The sequence below is a fragment of the Apodemus sylvaticus genome, chromosome 1, assembly GCF_947179515.1.
Source record: "Apodemus sylvaticus chromosome 1, mApoSyl1.1, whole genome shotgun sequence".
Lineage (NCBI taxonomy): Eukaryota > Metazoa > Chordata > Mammalia > Rodentia > Muridae > Apodemus > Apodemus sylvaticus.
The window spans coordinates 22,394,605-22,418,049 of NC_067472.1; positions in this window are offsets into that span (position 1 = coordinate 22,394,605).

Here is a 23,445-nt window from a genome sequence, read left to right on the forward strand (position 1 = left end):
GGAGACCTGGAAGAGAATTCTGGGGATAAACGGGGAGGTAACAAAAGAGAAATGAGTCAGGACAACATTAGTCAATCGAGACCGAAGCTTTACTAATATCTGGTCAATATATAGCCTTAAAAATAAAACCCTGCCCCCAGACTTCAAGGAGAGATCCGAGAAATCATTGGCTCCTCTTCTCAGCAAGTCGCCTGCTGGGATTAAAGGACTTCATGTCTTACAGGTCCAGGATGAGACTGCCCTGAGGCTGCCTTGATTTCCAGGTGAAAGCAGTCGTATTGTTCTCAGAAAAACAAAGGCCAGGGATAACACAAGCAGAAGGCTGGGGGGCTGGTGGGCAGGAATGTTGCAGGCTGATGGAATGGGCTGAAAAGCCCAGCTCAATGCTGTGGGGGAAGGGACAATTTCCCCCTTAATTATTTATTTTTTAAAAAACTCAGTGGATAGATATATTCGTCAAAAGATGATGGGCTTTAATCAGTAAGGGAAAGAAGTGGCCTTGACCCCCTTAAACATTAATTGACATCTTTTTCAGGGGAGACTGCCTTAATAATTTAGGACAGTCTTTCAATGTCAACCCCTATGCAGCCGGGCGTGCTTCTCAGGGAAACTCGGAAGCAGGACATTTCCTTTTCCCTTGCAGTGCCTCGCCTTGCACCTCAAAGTGATGCCCATGTTTGTTAAATTAACAAGCATGCATAGATCCGGTTCTATGCAGCCCCCTCTCTGGGGATCCACTGGTAAAGTAAATGTCCTGTGAGTGTGGCCTGGCAGGCCTGCACAGCCTCCCATCCGATCCTAGAAGCCATTGCGGCAGTAGCACACCTTCGAGTGCTGTATCTGAGAGATTCCTGCTTGAAACACACACACACAAAAAAAAGAGATTAAAAGAAAAAAAAACCTGCTTGGGCTGTATTTGGAAGGCCCAAGGCGTTCAATTTGATTGCAAATTTGTGACTCTGGCAAGAGGCCTGGCTTGCAAATTAACTGCAAGAGCACCAAGGAACCTTTCTTCCCAAGTAAGAGAGAAGCAGCTTAGAGAATACCTTTGTGAATTAATTATACTTACCAGCTGCTTTAGGGTGTGAATTTATCTGCCTTATCAATCTTTCTGGAAGCCATCAGGCTCCATCTTCTTTTTGAGAAAAGATACAAACCGACCCCCTGCCCTAGATTAAAACAGGATCTGGACCGTTCCATGTATTAGTTAAAGGGTCGTGCCATTTAACCATGGCATAAGAATTAGAACTGGTAGGGTGCCAGTGCCTGTCTGCGGCAGATTGACCATTAGCATCAGTCTGCAGGAAATTTAAAATGAATAAAACAAAAGTAAGGTGTGCTTTGGGTGACTTGGGGGGGGGTATAATTTCCCCTTCTTTGTTTTTAAAAGCCAACTTTTCTTGACCCGTTGGGTTATAAGGAATTCCAGTTTTATGTTTAATACCAAATTCTTTACAAAACGAGATAAAGTCTTGCCAGAGTAGGCTGGTCCATTGTCTGTCTTAATGCCCTTGGGTAATCCCATGGTATTAAAGGCTTGTAAACAATGATCGATTACATTTTTTAGAGCTTTCTCCCAAATGTAGGGAAGCAAAGAAAAATCCTGAACAAGTATCAATGGAAACATGTATAAATTTTAATTTTCCAAATTCTGCATAGTAAGTTACATCCATTTGCCAAATTTGATTAGGTATAAGGCCTCGTGGATTAACCCCTAAGTGAGGAACTGGCGATAATATAAGGCAGTTAGGGCATTGTTTTACAATCATTCTTGCTTGCTCCTTTGTGATCTTATGAGTCTTAATGTATGGCTAGAAAGATGAAATTTATCATGATCACGTCTAGCCATTTCTACAGATTCTAAAACTAAACCCTCTCCTATTAGAGCTCTGTCAATGCACTGATTGCCTTCAGCTAAAGCTCCAGGAAGACCGGAGTGAGCTCATATATGGCCAATGTAAAAGAGATTTTTCCTAGCAAGAATGATACTTTGCAATTGTGAAAACAAGGATCTTGCTGGCATATTAAAATTAAATGCGCCGCAGGTCTCTAATTATGGTACAGAAAATGCAACGTAAGCACTGTCAGTAAAGAGATTAAAGGTACTACTTACAGATTGAAAGATACATAATACTGCTGTCAGTTCTGATAACTGAGCAGAAAGCCCAGGGGTCTCTATTACCACCTATTGATTATTAATAAGATATCCAGCTCTTCCTTTGGAAGAGCTGTCTGTGAAAATTAATAGAGCGTTATGCAACGGCTGTAAAGATGTCATTTTAGGAAATATAACCTCATGCATATTTAAAAACTTTATCAATTTATCTTAAGGATAATGGTTATCTATAGTCCCCTCAAACCTATTTGAGCAAGCAACCAATCTGTGCTATGCTGTTTTAACCAAGCATCTTGATCTACGTTATAAGTCTGAATAATAATATCTGGTTCTTTGCCAAAATAAGTTAGCACCTGCTTTCTTCCAAGCACAATTACTTGGGCTACTGCCTCATAATATGGCAAGATATTACGCCTTGAAGACGCCCTCAAATGAATCCATATAAGAGGAGCCTTTTGCCATAATAATCCTGTAGGCAGATGAGTCATATTAAAAATTAGCAGATGTAAGGTAAAGAATAATCTATATAGGTAACAAATTGGTTTTCAATAGCTTTCTCCATTTGCTGTAAAGCCAAAAGTCCTTCTGGAGTTAATAATCTAGAGGATGTAGGGTCAGAATTCCCCTTTAGAATATCAAATAAAGGTCGTAATTCTCCTGTAGTAAGCTTTAAGTATGGGCAAAGCCAGTTAATATCGCCCAATAACTTTTGAAAATCATTTAAAGTTTTTAAATTGTCCCGGTGAATAATTATCTTCTGGGAAAAACAGCTTGATCTGTAAGTTTGAAACACAGATAATTATACGGATCCTGGGTTTGTACTTTCTCTGGAGCTATTTGCAATCCTTTAGCGGCTAAAGCTTGCTGTAAATCTTTAAAACATAAAAGCAAAGTTTGAGGATTCCTGCCCCCTCCCCCGCAATCAAAATATCATCTGTGAAATGGACAAGGTAAATATCCAGCCACTGTTGTCTTACAGGCTGAATGGCCTGTGCCACAAACTTCTGACATAAGGCAGGACTGTTTGCCATGCCCTGAGAAAGAACTATCCATTGGTATCTTTTTATAGGTTCCATGAAGTTAATAGAAGGAACATTGAAAGCAAATCTTTTGCAATCCTCAGGATGCAATGGAATAGTAAAGAAACAATCTTTTAAATCTATAACTATTTTATAATATCCTCTAGGAATAGCCATGGGAGATGGAAGACCAGTTTGTAATGCTCCCATGGGTAACATGGCTTCATTAACCTTTCTTAGATCTTGTAGCAATCTCCATTTACCAGATTTTTTCTTGATAACAAATATTGGGGTATTCCATGGAGACTGAGATTCTCTTAAATGTCCCGCCTCTAGTTGCTCCTGCACTAGCAAAGAGGCAGCTTCTGTTTTTTCAGATAAAGACCACTGATCAACCCACAAAGGATTATCATTGCGCCATTGAATTTTATTGGCATGGGATGCAGGCAAGACAGTGGTCATTACTGAGAATGCCTCAGACCTCTAGTGTTAGATTTAGGCTGGGGGCTTTTAAACCTTTTAATGGCTTGCCCTTCTTTCCCAAGCCCCTGACCAGGCAAAGATCCTTGCTCTAACTTTTGCCTAGTGACAATTTCGTTAGGACTACACACAATCAGATTCATTTGTGATAAAAGGTCTCTCCCCCAAAGGGTAGTAGGCAAGTTTTGCATAACATAAGGCTGGATTTGTCCTGAATTTCTCTCTTCATCCTTCCAAGTTAGAAGTCTCTCGGTCTGTTTTGGATTATTAGCATATCCAATACCTTGGAGATGGGTGTTTCTGTAAAAGGCCAGCTGGATGGCCAGTCTTGTCCTTTAATAATTGTTACATCAGCTCCTGTATCTATTAATCCTTCAAAACCCTTTGCTTCAATTGTTAATTTAAGGTTATGTCTTTTATTAGTAATAGATTGAACCCAATACATTCCAGAGGAGCCAAAGCCCTCTTGTCCTCTCTTATCCTTAACGAATTTGGAAGGCAGTGGATGTAGAGGAACCAAAACAAGTTGAGCAATTCTTTGGTTAGCAGGTATAGTTAAGATACCATGAGGGGAAGCAGCCATAATTTTTATTTCTCCCTTATAGTCACTGTCTATGACACCTGGATAAATCTGAAGCCCCTTTACAGTAGAACTACTTCATCCTAGAAGTAGTCCCCAAGTTCCTGCAGGGAAAGGTCCAAATACTCCTACAGGCAGAATCTGGACACCCATTTCTGGGGTTAATATGACATGGAACCTGCTGCATACATCCAGTCCTGCGCCTCCAGGTGTTGCTCTGATAAATTCAAAGATGCATTTTCCTGGCTTGGCAGCAGCTTTTGTGGCCCCATAAACTGTCTACCCTGGTCGAGTCGGGGCCTGAGACCGGCCCCTTCTCCTGTTTCCCTGACACCGGTTGGCCTTGAATATCAGTCTTAGATTTGTATTCTCTAGCCCAATGGTTTCCTTTCCTACACTTAGAACAGATTCCTGGGGTGCAAATTGATTGCCCACTTGTAGCACCCCTGTTGTTAGGGCAATCACTTCTAAAATGACCCAGACTACCACATTTAAAACACTTTTTATTCCCTTGTCTCTGCGAAAGTATTCCCTGTATGGTGGTTCCCTGCAAAGCTGTGGCCATTGCTAGACCCTGATTATAAGAGGGGCCAATTTCAGAACAGAGGCGGATATAACCAGCCAAGTCTGTCTTCCCCCTGTGAGGTCTGATGGCCTCACGGCAGGCTGTGATAGCATTCTCATATGCCAACTGAGTGACCAACAGATTTTCTGCCTGAGAATTTCCAAAAATTCTGTTAGCTGTTATCAATAATCTGTCCACAAAATCCTGAAAAAGTTCATCAGGAGCCTGTCTGACACCTGTTAAGCTTCCACTAAGATCTCCCTTCGATGGAAAAAGATTCCAAGCACGGCTGGCAGCCATCACAATCTGCGCATACATTGTGATAGGAAACCCAATCTGATTAGTATTCCCTTCATATACACCTTCTCCCAGTAACATATCAGCATTCCAATCTGGACGGCCTGCCTGAGTATTTACGGTGGCAGTCCTTTTACTAGCTTCACACCACTCAGAAATCCAAAGCAAAAAATCTCCTCCTGACAAAGTAGCCTTACACAGAGTTCTCCAATCCTGTGGAGTTAAATTCGACTCTATCACAGTATCCAATAAACTTTGTGTAAAAGGAGCTGTAGGGCCGTATTGAGCCATAGCTGCCTTTAATTCTTTTATTACTTTGAATTCCAATGTCTGATATTGTCTAATCCTATTCTCCTGGTCTCCGATCTCAAGGACAGGAAAGGCTAACAGTTCTTTTTTTTTTTTTAAGATTTATTTATTATTATATGTAAGTACACTGTAGCTGTCTTCAGACACACCAGAAGAGGGCGTCAGATCTTTACAGATGATTGTGAACCACCATGTGGTTTCTGGGATTTGAACTCAGGACCTTCAGAACAGTCAGTGCTCTTAACCTCTGAGCCATCTCTCCAGCAGGCTAACAGTTCTGATGTACCCTGTCCTTGAGCCTGACATACAGCTCTTTCTAGTGGCAATTGGTGCATCTCAAGATTATTATTCTCTCTAGTATTTGATACCCTTTTAGTTCCTGTAATTCATTAGTCAATTTCTGTAACTTAATCTCGAACTCCAATTTTTGTAACTGCATATCTCTCTGGATCGCATCTCCCATAACCAAAGTCATAGGCGGAGCAGAGGGCATGGTAGGGGCCCATTCTTCCCCATGAAATTCAGCTGTTCTCTTTTTGGGATGAGCTTCACTTTCTAAACTATCTCCACGTTTTTGTAACTTAGAGTGGAGAGGGTCCTTTTTTGAGAAAGTCCTCTCTGGTAGGCTTTGTTCTTGAGATTCCTCAAGTTCTTCCTGCATGATATCTAATTCCTCCAGGGTTCCTTCATCTACAATATCTTTTATAAGTGTCCAGAGGCAGAGGGTAATACTATCTGCCTTGGAAGTCTTTAGCGAATTACCAATTCTTTCCCAGGCTCTCTCATTTAACGTTCATTTTTCTCGGAACTATGGGCAGCAAGAATCTATGTGATCTAAGAAATCTTCTAACCTTTCTTCTTCAAACCCGATCCCTTTCGCCTGAAGCAGCTCCTGAAGGCTGCAGATGAATTTCTGCCTAGAACTTTCCTGCCCCATTTTCCACTATCTATCCCAAGCAGATACCATGCCGGGCCAACACTGTCCCACTTAGCTGTATCCTTCCGCACCCACAACAATAGTTTCAAAATATAAAATCTTACACTAGCACTAGCATTTAACTCCTATAGTTGTTTACCGTGCAGGATACCATCTTCTTTCCATTTTTCTGCAAAGCTTCGCCAGATTGGGTCACCTCAGGAAATTCTCTTGTATCAGGTCCATCCCTGTTCAGGTGCCAATCTGTAGTTGCCAGCAACTACAGGTGAATTGGAGACCTGGAAAAGAATTCTAGGGATAAACGGGGAGGCAACAAAAGAGAAAGGAGTCAGGATGGCATTAGCCCATCGAGACCAAAACTTTACTAATATTTGGTCAATATATAGCCTTTAAAATAAAACCCTGCCTCCAGACTTCAAGGAGAGATCCAAGAAATTGTTGGCTCCTCTTCTCAGTGGGTCACCTGCTGGGATTAAAGGACTTCAAGTCTTACTGGTCCTGGGATGTTTCCAGGTAAGACTGCCCTGAGGCTGCCTTGATTTCCAGGTGAAAGCAGCTATATTGTTCTCAGAAGAACAAAGGCCAGGGATAACACAAGGAGAAGGCTGGGGGCTGGCAGGCAGGAATGTCAAGCAGGCTGATGGAATGGGCTGAAAAGCCCAGCTCGATGCTATGGGGGAAGGGACAATTTCCCACTGCTATTCATTCTTCTGGAACTCTGAACTTCTTTTTTTTTTTTTTTAATTTTTTTTATTCGGTATATTTTTTTATTTACATTTCAAATGATTTTCCCTTTCCTAGCCCCCCCCACTCCCAAAACGTCCCGTAAGCCCCCTTCTCTCCTCCTGTCCTCCCACCCACCCCTTCCCACAACTCTGAACTTCTTGTCTGTTTCTTCCCATACTTAGTCCTTTTACCTTTTACCTCACCTTGCCCTCTACCACCTAGATCCCTCCCTTCCTCTGCCACCTGTGATTATTTTGTTCTTCCTTCTAAGTGGGTTTGAGGCATCCACATTTGGCCTTTGTTGGGGTTTTGTGTAAGCTCCACCCCACACCTACCTGGCAATAGCCAGGTATGCCCCGTCCCAGAGATCTGGCCCACTATAAGAGGGGCTACTTGCCCCTCCTCTCTCTCTTTGCTCACCGCTCTCCCACATACTGTCACCTCTCTGCCCCTGGGGCGCTCTTCCCCCCCCTCCACGTGGCCATGGCCGGCCTCCACTCCCTCCTCTCTCTCTCTCTCTCTCTCTCTCTCTCTCTCTCTCTCCCACTAACTCCCATCCCCTATTCTGAATAAACTCTATTCTATACCATGTCTGTGTGTGTGTGTGGTCACTCAGGGGCAGAGGTGCCCAGGCAAGGGCCCACCTAGCCACACTCACCTAACTCACCTATATTCTCACCTAACCCTTATATTCCCCCTACTTCATCATCCTGCTGAATCAATCCTTCATCATCCTTCATTGGTGCAGTTGGCTGGGAACGAGAAACACCATGGGATATTAAGGGATATTAAGCTTCTTCCACCAATGGGTAAGTCTCTGCACTTCCCGCGTTTCCCTACAGGACCGCGCTGTTCTGTTCCCTCCCTTTTTCCTGGTGGAACTCAGGTGCAGCCGCAATGCCCCGCGCAGTGAGTGCCACCGGGCTCGGCTAAATCTTATTACTGGTTCCTTGTTTTCCCACGAGCTGGCTTGGCGGTCCGTGGGGCTCATGGCGCTGGCTGCCAGAGCCTCCGCTGCTACCGCCGCCACCACCTTCTCCGCCTGGCCTTCCCAGCCGTCCCAGAGCCGGTCGCGGCGCACCGCCACGGTGGAAGTGCGGCCGTTCCGGGGGTGGTCCCCCGCTGGCCCCACCCCCACACCACCACCCCCCGCCACGAGCCCCGCAGCCCGCGGCCCATGCCAGACCCCCTCCCTCGCCAGAACTGCTGCCGAAGCTGCTGCTGCTGCTTCTGGGCAGCTCCGCCCCTCCCGCGTCGTTGCTAAGATACGAAACAAACTATTTCCCAACCACTGTGCTACCTAACTTCCTACGTCCGCTGCTGACAGGAAGTTCCGCCCTGCGCATGCACGATCACTGGTCCCTCCTCAGCTCTCAGAGACCGCCGCATCAAGCCCGTACTAAGTTTCCCTGCTACAGTTTTCTCGCTGACAGTCTACCATCAGAGCCAAACCAGGTTCTGGTAACGCAACTGTTACACATGGCACGGTCTCCAGGCTCTCAGAATCGGCTACACTCCATCCCTGCCGAGCGATGCTGCCTCCTCGCCGCAGCAAGCCTGCACCCTTTCCAGTGGCTGTGCCCCACCCCCCACCACCATACTATCCCACTCTGCTGGCTACAGTGCAGATTTCTAGGGCCTTTACCTGCAAAAGTCTAGCCACAGCCCACGTACCCATCAATTCTATTACCCAATTCTTTCACAGTTCTACAGCTTCTCCCTATCACCCTGTCTTCCCTCTTCTACACTGCGTGGTCTCCCAATGTCCTAGGCAGTCCATGACTGGTCTTGCAGCCACGCACAGGCAGGTGAAGCAAGGTTGGGGGACCGGGTCCCACAGCCAAACAGTCCACACTGACTTCCACGTTCCCTGATATCGGATTGCACTTCCTTAGCAAACACCATCAGCCTAAAAAGGTAAGGTCTTTCGGTTGGCTGGACGGTTTCTTAAGTTCAGAAGGGATGTGGCCAGTCCTTGCTGGACCTAGGTGCTGCTTGGCTAACACTCGTTTTACGACGCTCATAACCCCAGGTGTCTTCCGCTCCAGAAGTAATCCTGAGTCTCTGTAACCCGTCCTGCGGGTCAGTTATTCCAGGTTTCCGAAGGGGTGCTCCTGAGGGTCAGAAGGGGGGAGAGAAGGAAGGAGGCCAAGCACCAAGAAAGACGAGTCAATCTGGGTTTTGTCAAAGCCTCGTTTAATGTTCTGGGGTACCCAGGTTTTAAGGCTTTCAGGAGGGGCGTACCCCAAGGCAAGGACAAAGGGGGCAGAGGTATTCTTGGCATTTACGGCAGGAGATGAGAAGGTCATCTGATGAAGATACCCGGAGTCGTCGATGTTGACGCAGACAGGATCATTCTGCAGTTATCTCGAGACAATGGCTAAACCAATACCCATTGGAGAGGCTCTTGTTTGCTTTTCTCAGGGCCTTAGCCCTGTCAGCCAAAGTGAAGGTCTCTAATGGCTTCTCACATTTTTCTCTTTTATTCTTTATTTTAGAAGTGGAAAGGTTCCGGGTAAATACTGGGCAAGGGGGCCAGACTGATAATGTGTAGCCGTTTCTGTCTTAGGATCGACCTCTCTAATCTCGCAGCCTTACCCATCATTGGATTACCTTGTCATCCTCAAGGCTCTATGTCTTAGGTTGGTCAGGGGATGGAGGAAGTTGCCCGTCTTTAAAACGGCTACCTTGGGTCAGCTCCCCCTTCAGCTAAGCCCAGGGATGAATGGGTGGGAGCCAGGCAGAGCCTCATCAAAGGAGCTTATTGAAATCGAGCCTCTCCGGGGCAGGTATTGCAGTTGTTTCTGCTGAGCCGTCTTGTCTTCCGGGTTCCATCGCTTCTGTTGCGTCCAAACGATGATACTGTACCGAGATATAATTCTTGGGTAGGGTGGAATCTATTTGTGATTTAACAAAGCGGGTTAATCGTTGAAAAGCCCAGGGACCAAAGGAGATTAACAGTAATAACCCTATGAAGGGTCCTAGGATAGAAGGTAGTAGGGTGGAAAGCCATGGGGACGTGGAGAACCAATTTTTATACCAAGACTCTTGCTGTTCTCGTTCTCTTTTGTATTTCTCTAAACTTTCTTTTACTCTCTTTAGGCTGTCATCTACCAGTCCTGTCTTGTCTACATAAACACAGCATTCTTCTCTTAAGGCTGCACAGAGTCCTCCCTCCTTCAGGAAGAGTAAATCAAGACCTCTCCTGTTCTGTAACACTACTTCTGATAAGGAGGCAACAGAGTCTTTTAGATTAGCTAAACCATCTCTGAGTTCGGCCAGGTATTTATCAATGGCAGCACTAAGTAAATAGTATTGTTGTCAATTGTGTTGAAAGGTAACAAGGTAGGCAATGTCTGTGGATGTCTTAAAGAAAATAAATGGCCGGCCACATTCTATCTGGTCTACATTTGAAATCTTCAAAATTTAAATATATGGCCTTTTGACACCCTGAAGGGGGGCAATCAGCAGTAGCCAATATCTCCCCTTGATCTGTTTATAATTTGTTTAATCTTCAGCTAAATAAAATTGCCATGCAAAGAGTGATGTTGATTCCGTAGTTGTCTGTGGTGTCAGCATTAGTAAGAAGCATCTAAAGGTGTTGAGGACCGCAGCCATTTTCAATGATCAGCATCTTTCCTTAACCATTTTGGCAGCTAGCATGTTCCTTTAGCATCTTGTAGAAAAAACACAAACATGTCCTCTTCTCTACACTCAGAGAGATCCCAAGCATTAAAATTTTAAAATTTTTATGGTATATAGAGATGTGATTCTCCCCTCTTTTATTATAAAAATATTGTAAAGTTCTATGGGCTTGTTCTATAATATCTTGTCTTTGCGAATTATGAGGAATCTCAGTAATATGACTAATATCAAATTGTTAATAAGACATCTCAAATGACTGATTATAATAATCAGTTATAATATTTGTCTTAATCTGATTTGGAACATTTAGTATTAAAATAACATATGTAATGACTAATTTTATTTTTTATTTTGTTTCTTATGTTAAAACAGTTATAACTAGAAAGCTTGAAAAGCTGTCAATAGTTGTATGTATATTTTTGATTAATTTTTTGAATTGTATTTGTATAAATAATTGTAAAAGTTAAGAATTAGTATCATTAAAAAGAAACAACTTTAAGCAATTATAAGTCATGAGCTATATATGTATATTATTAATATAAAAATCAAAAGTTTGATTTTTAACATTTTAAAAGAACAGCTACAGCACCCAGTTCAATTATCTGTGCTGAAGCAAGGGGACACTCAAAAGAATAAATATGTGATGTAATTATATGAGCTTTACTCCCATAGTAGATGCATTTTCATAGGATGCATGTATAAATCTATAACAATATAAAAACATGTATAGAGGCAAATTTTTAACAATTTATCTTTTAGATAACAATTATTAATTTTGTCAAAAAGGCTTGTCATGTAATAGATTAACAATTAATAACAATCAATTTAATTGTTGTTTAAAATAAGGAACAAACATTTTATCATGTTCTTAAAACAATCTTTTAAAAATATTTTTATGATTTTATTTTGTAACATTTTATTATATCAAATCTTTATTGGAGGATGTCAAAACCTTATTTGGAGAGATTTTATATTAATGTTCTCTTTGTTAAGGAATGGAAGTGAACATATATCATAAACTGTTGACAAATATTTATGGTAGCTTTCTCTAAGTTATGTCTCTCAGTATTTGTTTTGTATCTATCTTGAGAACATCAGAAGCTTAAATGACAAACTTAAAGCAGTGTCTTAGGCAAAATATTTATCTTAAAACCTTTTGAAAATCATTTTCTTAAAAACTTTAAAAGCCCATTGTTAAGAGCAAGCCATTTCTTGAGGAATAACTTTCTAATGAGATTATTTTATTGTTTTTTTTTAAATTAGCTTATGCTCCTTTAAAGTTAGAAGTGAATGTTTTTATGATTATCAGAATGCAAAGCAAAAAACTACCCTCTATACCTATAATAATTTTGTATGGAGTAGACAGTCTAAATTTTAATGTCTTTATAATTTTTATATAGCCTTATTATCTTTTACAGATCTAAGTGTGAACTTTATTTTAAACCATATCTGTATGAATCTGTTAAAAATGTTCTTTTGGCCAGAAACTCTCTAAGTGAGGCCTGCAAGACAAAACTGCATCTCTCAATCCTCTGCAGCTTTGAGCAGCTTTGAGGAAGCTCTGAGCTTTGTATTAACTCAAATGTAAAACTCCTGATTTGAGTTTGTTATCTCTAAAGCCAGACCTACACTCACACCCATCGGTCCGGCAAGGAGTAGCCTGTAATCAGACCCTATTGTATGGAGGTCAAATAACAAAAGGAACCTGTAATATCAAAGCATAACTACAATTTGTTGAAAGCAAAACCCAGTTTTAAATAATCTTTTCTCTTTAAAATTAATGGCAAATATATTTTTATATGGTAAAGTTTGTCCATCATCTTGTGTTTGAATGTATGACTTTGTAACTTATTGAAGAGACATTATTTTAAATGGTATTTCTTATAAGTCTAATCTCCAGGCCAAGATTTACACAAAACACCATGTCAATTTAGAAGCATCTTAGAGGCCTGTATTTCCTGGGTTGTGTCATGCCATGTGTAGCTAGTTAAGATGGCTCTGACACTGAATCACCAGTTTTAAACAAACCTTTTCTTAAAAACACTATACCTTTTAAATTATAACTAATTAATTTATAACTCTATAGTCAAGATATGTAAAACATTTATACCTTTAAGACTAATTAGAAATAAAAATGAAGCGATCATACAAATCTCATAAATTTAAACCAAATACATTTTTTTTTCTAGCTATAACTTCAGGGGAATAAAGCACTTTGAACCCAATCATCATCATGATAGAAATTTTTCTAGGAGAATTAACCATTTCTACTTGTCCGGCTGCTTGCTCTTTAAGAAGCAGTTTTTTTTTTCCAGCTGTCTTTGACTCCTACCTTAGAATGTGAGGCACCTCAAATTAGCCTCCTCTGTGTAAACCACAATTGGCAGGACTGCCAGCAAGATAACGCCTTTTTACCATTTTTTTTACATAAAACATAAAAACAACCAATCATTCAGCCAAACAAAACAATAGACAACATGAATTGACACACATATAGACAAGTTTTGGTGCACCAAAGACGTACAATAGACAGAGAGGGAACTTGATGTCCCCCAAAGATCCAAATATCTTAACCTGAACTAAGGAGATCTCTAGTAGGTTTTAGAGAGAAAACAGGACGTCTCCCATTTTCTTCTCTTTTCCAGGAGAGTTTTGAAATAGCTTCTAACCATTATTATTATTATTATTATTGATACCATGTCCTACACATGGAAAAACTGCTTTTCTGTAACCTGCTTTTTCTCTTGTTTAAGATTTAACAAGGGGGAAGGAGGATGCCTAGTCGAACACACACACCTGTGGAGAGGGGTGGGAGGAGAGTCCAGGTCTTACATGCTGTCCATGAGCAGTTTTTCTCCGGCCGCTTCAGCAGCAGTCTCTGACTTCTACCTGCATGGGTCTCCCCTGTCCATTTTTGCCTAGTCCCTGTCCAGGGAGATAGCCCTGGGAGAGCATTTGTTGAGCAATAACCTCATTGGGACTACACATAAGGACTTTCATTTGAGAGTGAATGTCTCTTCCCCAGAGGTTAACAGGCAGACCAGAAACCACGAAGGGCTGAGTAGAGCCAGTATTTCCCTCTGTCCTCCCAAGTCAGCAACTTTGAGCTCTGGAGAGTATTTTTTTTGATTGTCCAATCCCCTGCTGATGGGTCTGAAAGGCTTGCAATAGGCCAAGCAGGGGGCCAAGCACATTGAGAGATCACAGTAGAATTGGCACTTGAGTCTAAGATACCCTCAAAGCTTTTACCATTTATTTTAAGGCTGAGTATAGGACGATCTCTGATGATTGCCTGGACCCAGTTAAGGTCTGAGGAACTTTGCTGAGAGTAGCCACGCTGCATGCCTATTGCTGGGTATAGGGTGGCGGGCCACGTGGAGGGCCTTGTTTTGGCTCTGGCTTTTTCTAGGCATTTGACTTGAAATAAATCTTGAAGTTAGAGTGACCATTTGTCTCTCGTAGCTCCTTTAAGAGGACTGCTTGCTCTCTGTAGCTTTTCTCCTCCAAGTTGGCTTTCTCCCCAGGGGTCCTCTAAACTTAATGGCAAATCAGCAAGGGATGGGTCCCTCGGGAGCGGAGGATAAAGAGAAGTTACAGGAGCGGATGGCGGGGACTCAGACCTGTCTATAACGACCAAGGAAGGTTTTGGAGAGTTCTTTTTAGGGGAAAGCGAGGTCACAGAAGCTGCCCGCGACAAAGGGCGGGGGCAATATTCAGCAGGGTCCTCATTCGCACTCTGAATGAGCCTCCAGTAACTAAAGAATGTATCAAACATTGGTTCACCTGTACCTGTTTTCAAAATCTTATTAATTTCTTTACCAACCTTATCTCAAGTTAACGGGTGAATGTCAGGTCCACTTAAAATTAACCAAGGACATTTCTCATGACAAAACAAAAGAACTTAATTAAATCTTTTTTCTTAACTCTTACTCCTCTCTCTCTGAATGATTGCTTGATTTCTCCTATGAATCAAGCCTCTTTAGCCTCTTTTTTTTTTCCCCAATGACAATCGGACGACAATGTTTGGCCACTCACCTGCCCCTCCAGCGACGCACGAGCGATGCGGTCTGTGGGGTCCTTGATTCCTTTTCCCGGGATTTCTCCTCCGTCGTCCGGTAGTTGACCGTACTTCAGGTCCCTGTTCAGGCGCCACTGTAACCCGTCCTGCGGGTCAGTTATTCCAGGGTTCCGAAGGGGTGCTACCTGAGGGTCAAAAGGGGGGAGAGAAGGAAGGAGGCCAAGCACCAAGAAAGACGAGTCAATCTGGGTTTTGTCAAAGCCTCGTTTAATGTTCTGGGGTACCCAGGTTTTAAGGCTATCAGGAGGGGCATACCCCAAGGCAAGGACAAAGGGGGCAGAGGTATTCCTGGCATTTACAGCAGGAGATGAGAAGGTCATCTGATGAAGATACCTGGAGTCGTCGATGTTGACACAGACAGGATCATTCTGCAGTTATCTCGAGACAATGGCTAAACCAATACCCATTGGAGAGGCTCTTGTTTGCTTTTCTCAGGGCCTTAGCCCTGTCAGCCAAAGTGAAGGTCTCTAATGGCTTCCCACAAGTCTCCCCCCATTGGCTTCCAGCCGTTCTCTGAAACCCTGGGCCCAGGCAGGTTACTTCTTCCGGCTTTTTGCCTCAGCTCCCAGGAGTCCCCATGACGGTCCGGACCCTCTGGCTTAGCTGCCGTTCTTTGTTATATAACACTCTCCGGGACGCCGATTGTGGTATAACAAACCCCCACACACACACCTGATGGGAAATAGAGCGTCTTCGCCGTACCCCCAGGAAGCCCTCTGAGTTGTCTCCTGGAAAATCTCAAGTCTCTGAACTAATAAACCTCTACAATAAGGTCTGGACTCAATATAAGCCAGACAATAATTCAAAATGGCCACCTAATGGCACCCTAGATCTAATTGTTTTAAGGGATCTTAATACATACTGTCAGCAATCCGGTAAATGGGACCAAATCCTATACATTCAAGCTTTTATCTATCTCCGGTCTAAGCCTTCTCTTTGCCCTGCCTGCTCCCCATCTGTGTTCCCACACCCTTAGCTCATTTGCTCCTATAGGCTGTGTGCTCAAGTTGATGTTAACAAGCCTAAATCTGCCTAGACATCACAATTTTATCCATTGCTGCCAGCTTTCTTTCTGTGATCCTAGCATCTTTACTAACCAAGGCAATATACTTTCCTCTACCTATACAACCTGTCAAAGCTACTTAAGATTTCCATTCCTAGTCTCTCTTTAACTATTGCTCTCCTATCTTGCGCTCAATCTTGTCAGAAGTTTGTTATTAGATTTAAGACAGACAGAATTCCCAAAGGCCTGATAGCTTCTCCCAGGAGGTCTCAGAAGAAAGATGGACACCGCCACAGGATGCTGCCTGAAAGTGCAGTGGACAAAACCGGATACCTTGAGTCAAATGACTTAGCTAAACAAAGGTAAGCCATTTCTCATGTCATGGGTATCCATTCCACAGAGAAAAGCCGTGCATCTTGAAAGGCAGACTGACAGCCAAAGCCGCCATGGAGACCAGAGACCACAAAGAACTGCTGGCCACTGGAATCTGTCATTCTTTAATAATATAACTGCTAAGTTATTGTTTATTCCTCAGACTTCTGACTACATTGACAGCTAGACAGTTATCTCCTTACCTAAACTCTGTTTCCATTAAATGCTTCATATTTCCTCTTCTTGCTCTGTCACTTTCCCAACCTTCAATTCTATTCCTTCTGATCCACAAAGGCTCATCTTAAAGACTGTTCATGTGGTTAACTCATGTTATCTCTTTAATAAACTTGTTAGCTACAGGAAACCTACCCAAATCTACTGCTCATGGACCAAGTAGGCTCCATCCAGATAAGTACATCTGCCCAAGTTCCCACTTTACTACCTTTCCAAAGGGTGGGATTCCTCTGGATTTCAATTGTACATCTTAAGAAAAGAAAATTTTCCTTTCTCCCAAATGTATTTAGTCTTATTCCCTAACTATACTAATGTGTTCCAACATCTTGTTAAGTCCAGGCCCTTGCCATATCCAGGACAGCTCCAGAGAAGCAACCTTCAGATGTTCCAATCTCCGCTCAGCTTCTCCAGACGCAGGCAGCTCCTACTGGACCTGTTCTCCTGACCTATCTTCAAATGGCTCTACAAATCCTGGACAGCAAAGAAGCAGCCAGTCCTCCTGAGACTGGACAATCACCCCCCATACCCCTTTCTCTAGGTTCTCCAGAGACAAGCCGCCCCAATGTCAGCATGAAGCAGCCAAATCACAACAACGACCCTATTCCTGCTTCGCCGTATGCGCCGTCACTTCTTTTTTCTTTTTTCTTTTTCTTTTATTAATAAACCAAACATTGGGGACTGTTGGGGTTTTGTGTAAGCTCCACCCCACACCTACCTGGCAATAGCTAGGTATGCCCCGCCCCAGAGATCTGGCCCACTATAAGAGGGGCTACTTGCCCCTCCTCTCTCTCTTTGCTCACCGCTCTCCCACATACTCTCACCTCTCTGCCCCTGGGGCACTCTTTCCCCCCCTCCACGTGGCCATGGCCGGCCTCCACTCCCTCCTCTCTCTCTCTCCTCTCTCTCTCTCTCTCTCTCTCTCTCTCTCTCTCTCTCTCTCTCTCTCTCTCTCTCTCTCTCACTAACTCCCATCCCCTATTCTGAATAAACTCTATTCTATACCAAGTGTGTGTGTGTGGTCACTCAGGGGCAGAGGTGCCCAGGCAAGGGCCCGCCTGGACACCTTCCCCCACGCCGCCTAGCCACACTCACCTAACTCACCTATATTCTCACCTAACCCTTATATTCCCCCTACTTCATCATCCTGCATACTCCTTCAGCCTTCCTTCTTGTTAGGCTTCAAACACTCTTTGCATTGTATCATGGGCCTTTTTAACATTTGGTTAATATCCACTTATCAGTGAGTACATACTGTATATGTCCTTTTGGGTCAGAGTTACCTCACTCAGCATGATATTTTCTAGTTCCATCCATTTGCCTACAAAGTTTGTGAGGTGGTAGTTTTTAATAGCCAAGTACTCCATTTTGTAAATGTATCACAAATTCTGTATTCATTTTTCCATTGAGGGAAATCTGGGTTGTTTCCAGTTTCTGGCTATTATAAACAAGGCTATTGTGAACATAACGGAGCACCTGCCTTTGTTATGTGTTGGAAAAATTTTGGTTATATGCCTAGGAGTGTTATAGCTACGTCTTCAAGTAGAGCTACTTGCAATTTTGTGAGGAAGTGCCACATTGATTTCCAAAGTAGTTGTACCATTTTGCAATCCTACCAGCAATGAAGTGGTGCTCCTATTTCTCCACATCCTCATTACCATCTGCTGTTGCCTGAGGTTTTGATCTAGCCAGTGTGATTGGTGTGATGTGGAATCCCAGAATTATTTTGATTTGCATTTCCTGATGACTAAGGAAGTTGAACATTTCTTTAGCCTATTGATATTCCTCAATTGAGAATTCTTTGTTTAGCTCTGCTCCCCATTTTTTAATTGGATTATTTGGTTTTCTGGACTCTTACTTTTTTAGTTCTTTGTATATTTTGTATATTAGTACTCTATCAAATGTAGGGTTGATAACAATCTTTTCTCAAAGATTGTGTAGGTTATCATTTTGTCCAATTCACAGTGTCCTTTGCCTTGCAGAAGGTTTTCAGTTTCATGAGATCCCCTTTGTCGATTGTTGATCTTACAGTATGAGCCATTGTTGTTCTGTTCAGGAAATTTTCTCCTGCAGCAATGTGTTCAAAGACTTTTCCCCACTTTCTCTTCTATTAGTTTCAGAACATCAGGTTTTATATGGAGATTCTTGATCCACTTGGATTTGAGCTGCACAAGGAAATAAGAATGGTTGTTCTCAGAAAAAGGGAACAAAATACTCAAAGAAGAAAATATGAAGACAAAGTGTGGAGCAGAGACTGAAGGAAAGGCCATCCAGAGATGGCCCAACTGAGGATCCATGCCAAACCCAGACACTTTTGTGGATGCCAAGAAGTACTTGCTGTCAGGATCCTGATACAACAGGCTCCTAAGAGTCTCTGAGCCTGACAAATACAGAGACAGATGCTCGCAGCTAACCATTGGACTGAGCATGGAATCCCCAGTGAGGAATTAGAGAAAGTACTGGAGCTGACTGGGTTTGCCACCCCATAGGAAGAAAAACAATATCAACCAACCAAACCCCCAGAGCTCCCAGGGAGTAAACCACTAACCAAAGAATACACATGGAGGGACTCATGGCTCCAGCTGCATATGTAGCAGAAGATGGCCTTGTTGGTTATCACTCGAAGAAGAAGCCCTGGGTCCTAGGAAGGCTCAATACTGCAGTTTTAGGGAATTCCAAGGCATGGAGGCAGGCATAGATGGATGGGTGGGGGAACACCCTTATATAAGCAGGGTGATAGGTTATGGCATAGGGAAATTCTGGGTGTGGGGGAAAGCAGGAAAGGGAATAATATCAGGAGCCATATGGGACAAGCTAATATACTAGCAGGTGATCCTCCTGAAATTGTCTGCTTTGGATTATTATATATATATGACAGGTGAGCCCTCATTAGGCAAGGCTGTGAGGGACTAATTTTAGGAAAGATCCCCCCACCCCGTTCATATACTTTTCCTGTTGTTATTAAACATATATAATAATAAGTAATACCACACCCCTTTGGAGCAGATCTCTGCAGATCCACAAAGATGCACTCTTATAGTGATGCTATGAAGACAAATAGATGACTTAAGTTTTAATGATGATCCTACAAGAACTCCTAAAATTGTATCTGTGATTATAAAGTGCTTTTATAGTGGAATTGCTATTAGGTCTTAAATGATAGTTGAAATGGCAATGAGAACTCTGCCAGTCTCCCAAGTGTCACCAGTTAATTGCTCTTAGAAGGCAACCAGACTTCTCCTACTCAGAGCTCATTCCAACAGGTTATAAAACAATTAACCAAAGGTCATAAAAAGGGAACTAGGATTTATTATAGGACAGAAGATAAAGTATTGACTGGATTTATCTATACAAAACTTCACTAATAACTTAGTTATGGCTTTAAATTTTCAATGAACTTGTGAAAAACATGTGATAGATGTTTAGCTAGATAATTATTCCTAATGGATATGCATGTAAACATTCTCTTTATTATGGAAATAAAGAATATATTAAATAAAAAAAGCCTTTAATACAGAGGTCGGGAGATGGTTCAGTGGCCAAGAGCACTGGCTGCTCTGCCAGAGAACCTGGGTTTAATAATAATAATAATAATAGTAATAGTAATAATAATGATGATGATGATGATGATAATGATAAAAACCAAACCATTCTCTGTTGTAACTTCTATTTTAATTTATGACTTGAATTTTTTTGTATGAACTTGTGATGAACTTTGTAACATGTGATCATGTATTCTGAAAGATGTTTAAGGACTGAGGACAAAGAGAAGAATCAGACCAGTAGAATTTAGGTGAGAGGAACATAGGTGAGAAGAACAGAGCTGAGAGAAGAACTAAACAGAGAAGTTTTTAGTCAGAAGAAACAAGATTAGAAGAATGCAGAGTGAAATAAATTAGGTATAGATGTCATAAAAAACCCTAAGAAAGCAATATGCAGAATGCAGAGGGAAAAAGGAAAAAAGAAGATACTGCAGAGGGCAGAAGAAACAGGCAGGCTTCTCCTTACCATGGGACAGAACAGAACAGGTCCCATGGTAAGGAGAAGGCAGGCTTAGTCTTATTAAAAGAAATAAAGTTTTTTCTTATAAACATGGATTTAATTCATTTAGCTAGCATCAAAAGGGTGGAAGCCTTTTCTTTCTCAGTGCAGTAAATATTGGAGTTCATTTTTCATCCAGAATGAGTGAGTTCTTTCTGCACCAGTGACTGGTCTTTTGCTCCATATGCATATATAAGGATGGATGGATGTGTAAGTATGTAATTGTGAGAGTGTATGCATGTGTGTGTAAGTATGTAATTGTGAGAATGCATGCAAATTGGGCCCAGCTGAATTTGTATGTAAATGTGTAAATGAAAATGCTGTTTGAAGCTGTGTATGAACTTATGTGAGATTAGGCATATTCACTTATGTAAAAGTTTTTCTTTCTGCCAGTGTTATTCCCTTCTCCTGGTCCAATAGAAGTTTATTGCTCTAAACTTCCCCCTAACCTGACAAGCAATAAGCATCTGGACAATAGGGAAAAGTCTCTAGGAACTAATCTTTTACTTAATCTCCTGCTGTTTTAGGATGAGGTGCTAAGTGCCTGAGACTGCAGTCTCCAGCTTCCTAGGAACACAGAAGGCAGGCCAGCTACATTAGCATAGTAACTTAGACTTAGATAAGTAAACTTTTTATTATACAACAACACCAAATTTTCCATAACACAAAGTCTTTTTTATTAGATATGAATATTTTGTCCTAAAATAAAAGAATATACCTTCTTTTCAGAACATCGTGGTACCTTTTCCAAAACTGACCATATACTCAGTCACAAAACAGACTTCATCAGATATAGGAAGATTAAAATAATTCCATGCACTCTATCAGATCAGTATGGAGTAAGGCTGGTCTTCAATAACAACAAAAACAACAGAAAGCCCACATATACATGGAAACTGAGCAATATTCTGCTCAACAATAACTTGGTCAAGGAAGAAATAAAGAAAGAAATTAAAGATTTTTAGAATTTAGTGAAAATGAAGGCAAAACATAACAAACTGATGGGACACAATGAAAGCAGTGCTAAGAGGAAAACTCATAGCTCTGAGTGCCTCCAAAATGAAACTGGAAAGAGCATACACTAACAGCTTAAGAGCACAAGTGAAGGCTCTAGAACAAAAAGAAGCAAATACACCCAAGAGGAGTAGACAGCATGAAATAATCAAACTCAGGGCTGATATTAACCAAGAAGAAACAAAAAGAACTATACAAAGAATCAATAAAACCAGGAGCTGGTTTTTTGAAAAAACCAACAAGACGGATAAACCTTTAGCCAAACTAACCAGAGGGCACAGAGACAGTTTCTAAATGAGCAAAACCACAGCTGAAAAGGAAGACATAACAACAGATGCTGAGGAAATCCAAAAAGTCATTAGATCCTACTACAAAAGCCTATACTCAAAAAACCAAAACCAAAAAAAAAAAAAAAAAAAAAAAACCGTGGAAAATGTAGATGAAATGGACAATTTTCTAGATAGATACCAGGTACCAAAGTTAAATCAGGTTCAGATGAATAATCTTTTTTTAATTTTCTATATTCTTTCTTTACATTCCAAATGATTTTCCCTTTCTCAGTTCCCCCCTCTCCATAAGTCCCATAAGCCCTCTTTTCTCTGCCTGTTACCCAATCAACCCCCTCCTATTTCTCTGTCCTGGCAATACCCTATAATGCTGCATCTAGCCTTTCCAGAACCAGGGCCCTCTCATTCCTTCTTCTTGAGAATGATTTGATATGTGAGTTGTGTCTTGGGTATTCAGAGCTTCTGGGTTTATATCCACTTATCAGTGACTGCATTCCATGTGTGTTCTTTTGTGAATGAGTTACCTCACTTAGGATAATATTTTCCAGTTCCAACCATTTTCCTAAGAATTTCATAAATTCATTGATTTTAATTGCTGAGTAGTATTCCATTGTGTAAATATACCACATTTTCTGTATCCATTCCTCCATTGAGGGACATCTGGGTTCTTTCCAGGTTCTGACTGTTATAAATAAGGCTGCTATGAACATAGTGGAGCATGTGACCTTATTGCATGCCAGGGAATCCTCTGGATATATGCCCAGGAGTGGTATTGCAGGGTCCTCTGGAAGTACCATGCCCAGTTTTCTGAGGAACCTACAGACTGACTTCCAGAGTGGTTGTACCAACTTGCATTCCCACAAGCAGTGGAGGAGTGTTCCTCTTTCTCCACATCCTTGCCAACACCTGCTGTAAATAATCTTAACAATCCCATAACCTGTAAAGAAATAGAAGCAGTCATTAATAGTATTCCAACAAACAAAAAAAAAAGCCCAGGACCATATGGACTTAATGCAGAGTTCTATCAGACCTTCAAAGACATAATACCAATCATCTTCAAACTATTCCACTAAATAGAAGCAGATGGAACACTACCCAATTTGTTTTATGAAGCCACAATTACTCTGATACCTAAATCACTCAAAGAGCAAAGAAAGAGAAATTTAGACCAATTTCCCTTATGAATATCGATGCAAAAATTCTCAATAAAATTCTTGCCAACCAAATCCAAGTACACATCATAACAATCATCCACCATTATCAAGTAGGCTTTATCCCAGGGCTGCAGGGATGGTTCAATATATGGAAATTCATCAATGTAATCTGCTATATAAACAAACTCAAATAAAACCCCACATGATCATTTCATTGGATTCTGAGAAAGAATTTGACAAATATCCAACACCTTTTCATGATAAAGTCTTGGAAAGATCAGTAATTCAAGGCCTGTATCTAAATGTAGTAAAAGCAATATGCAGCAAACCTGTACCTAACATTAAACAAAATGGGTAGAAACTTGATGCAATCCCACTGAAACCAAGGACTAGACAAGGCTGTCCACTCTCTCCCTATCTGTAAAATATAGTACTTGAAGTCCTAACTAGAGCAATTAAACAACAAAAGGAGAACAAAGGGATTCAAATTGGAAAGGATGAAGTCAAATTATCATTATTTGCAGATGATATGATAGTATACTAAAGTGATCCCAAAATTACACCAGAGAACTCCAAAAGCTGATAAACAAC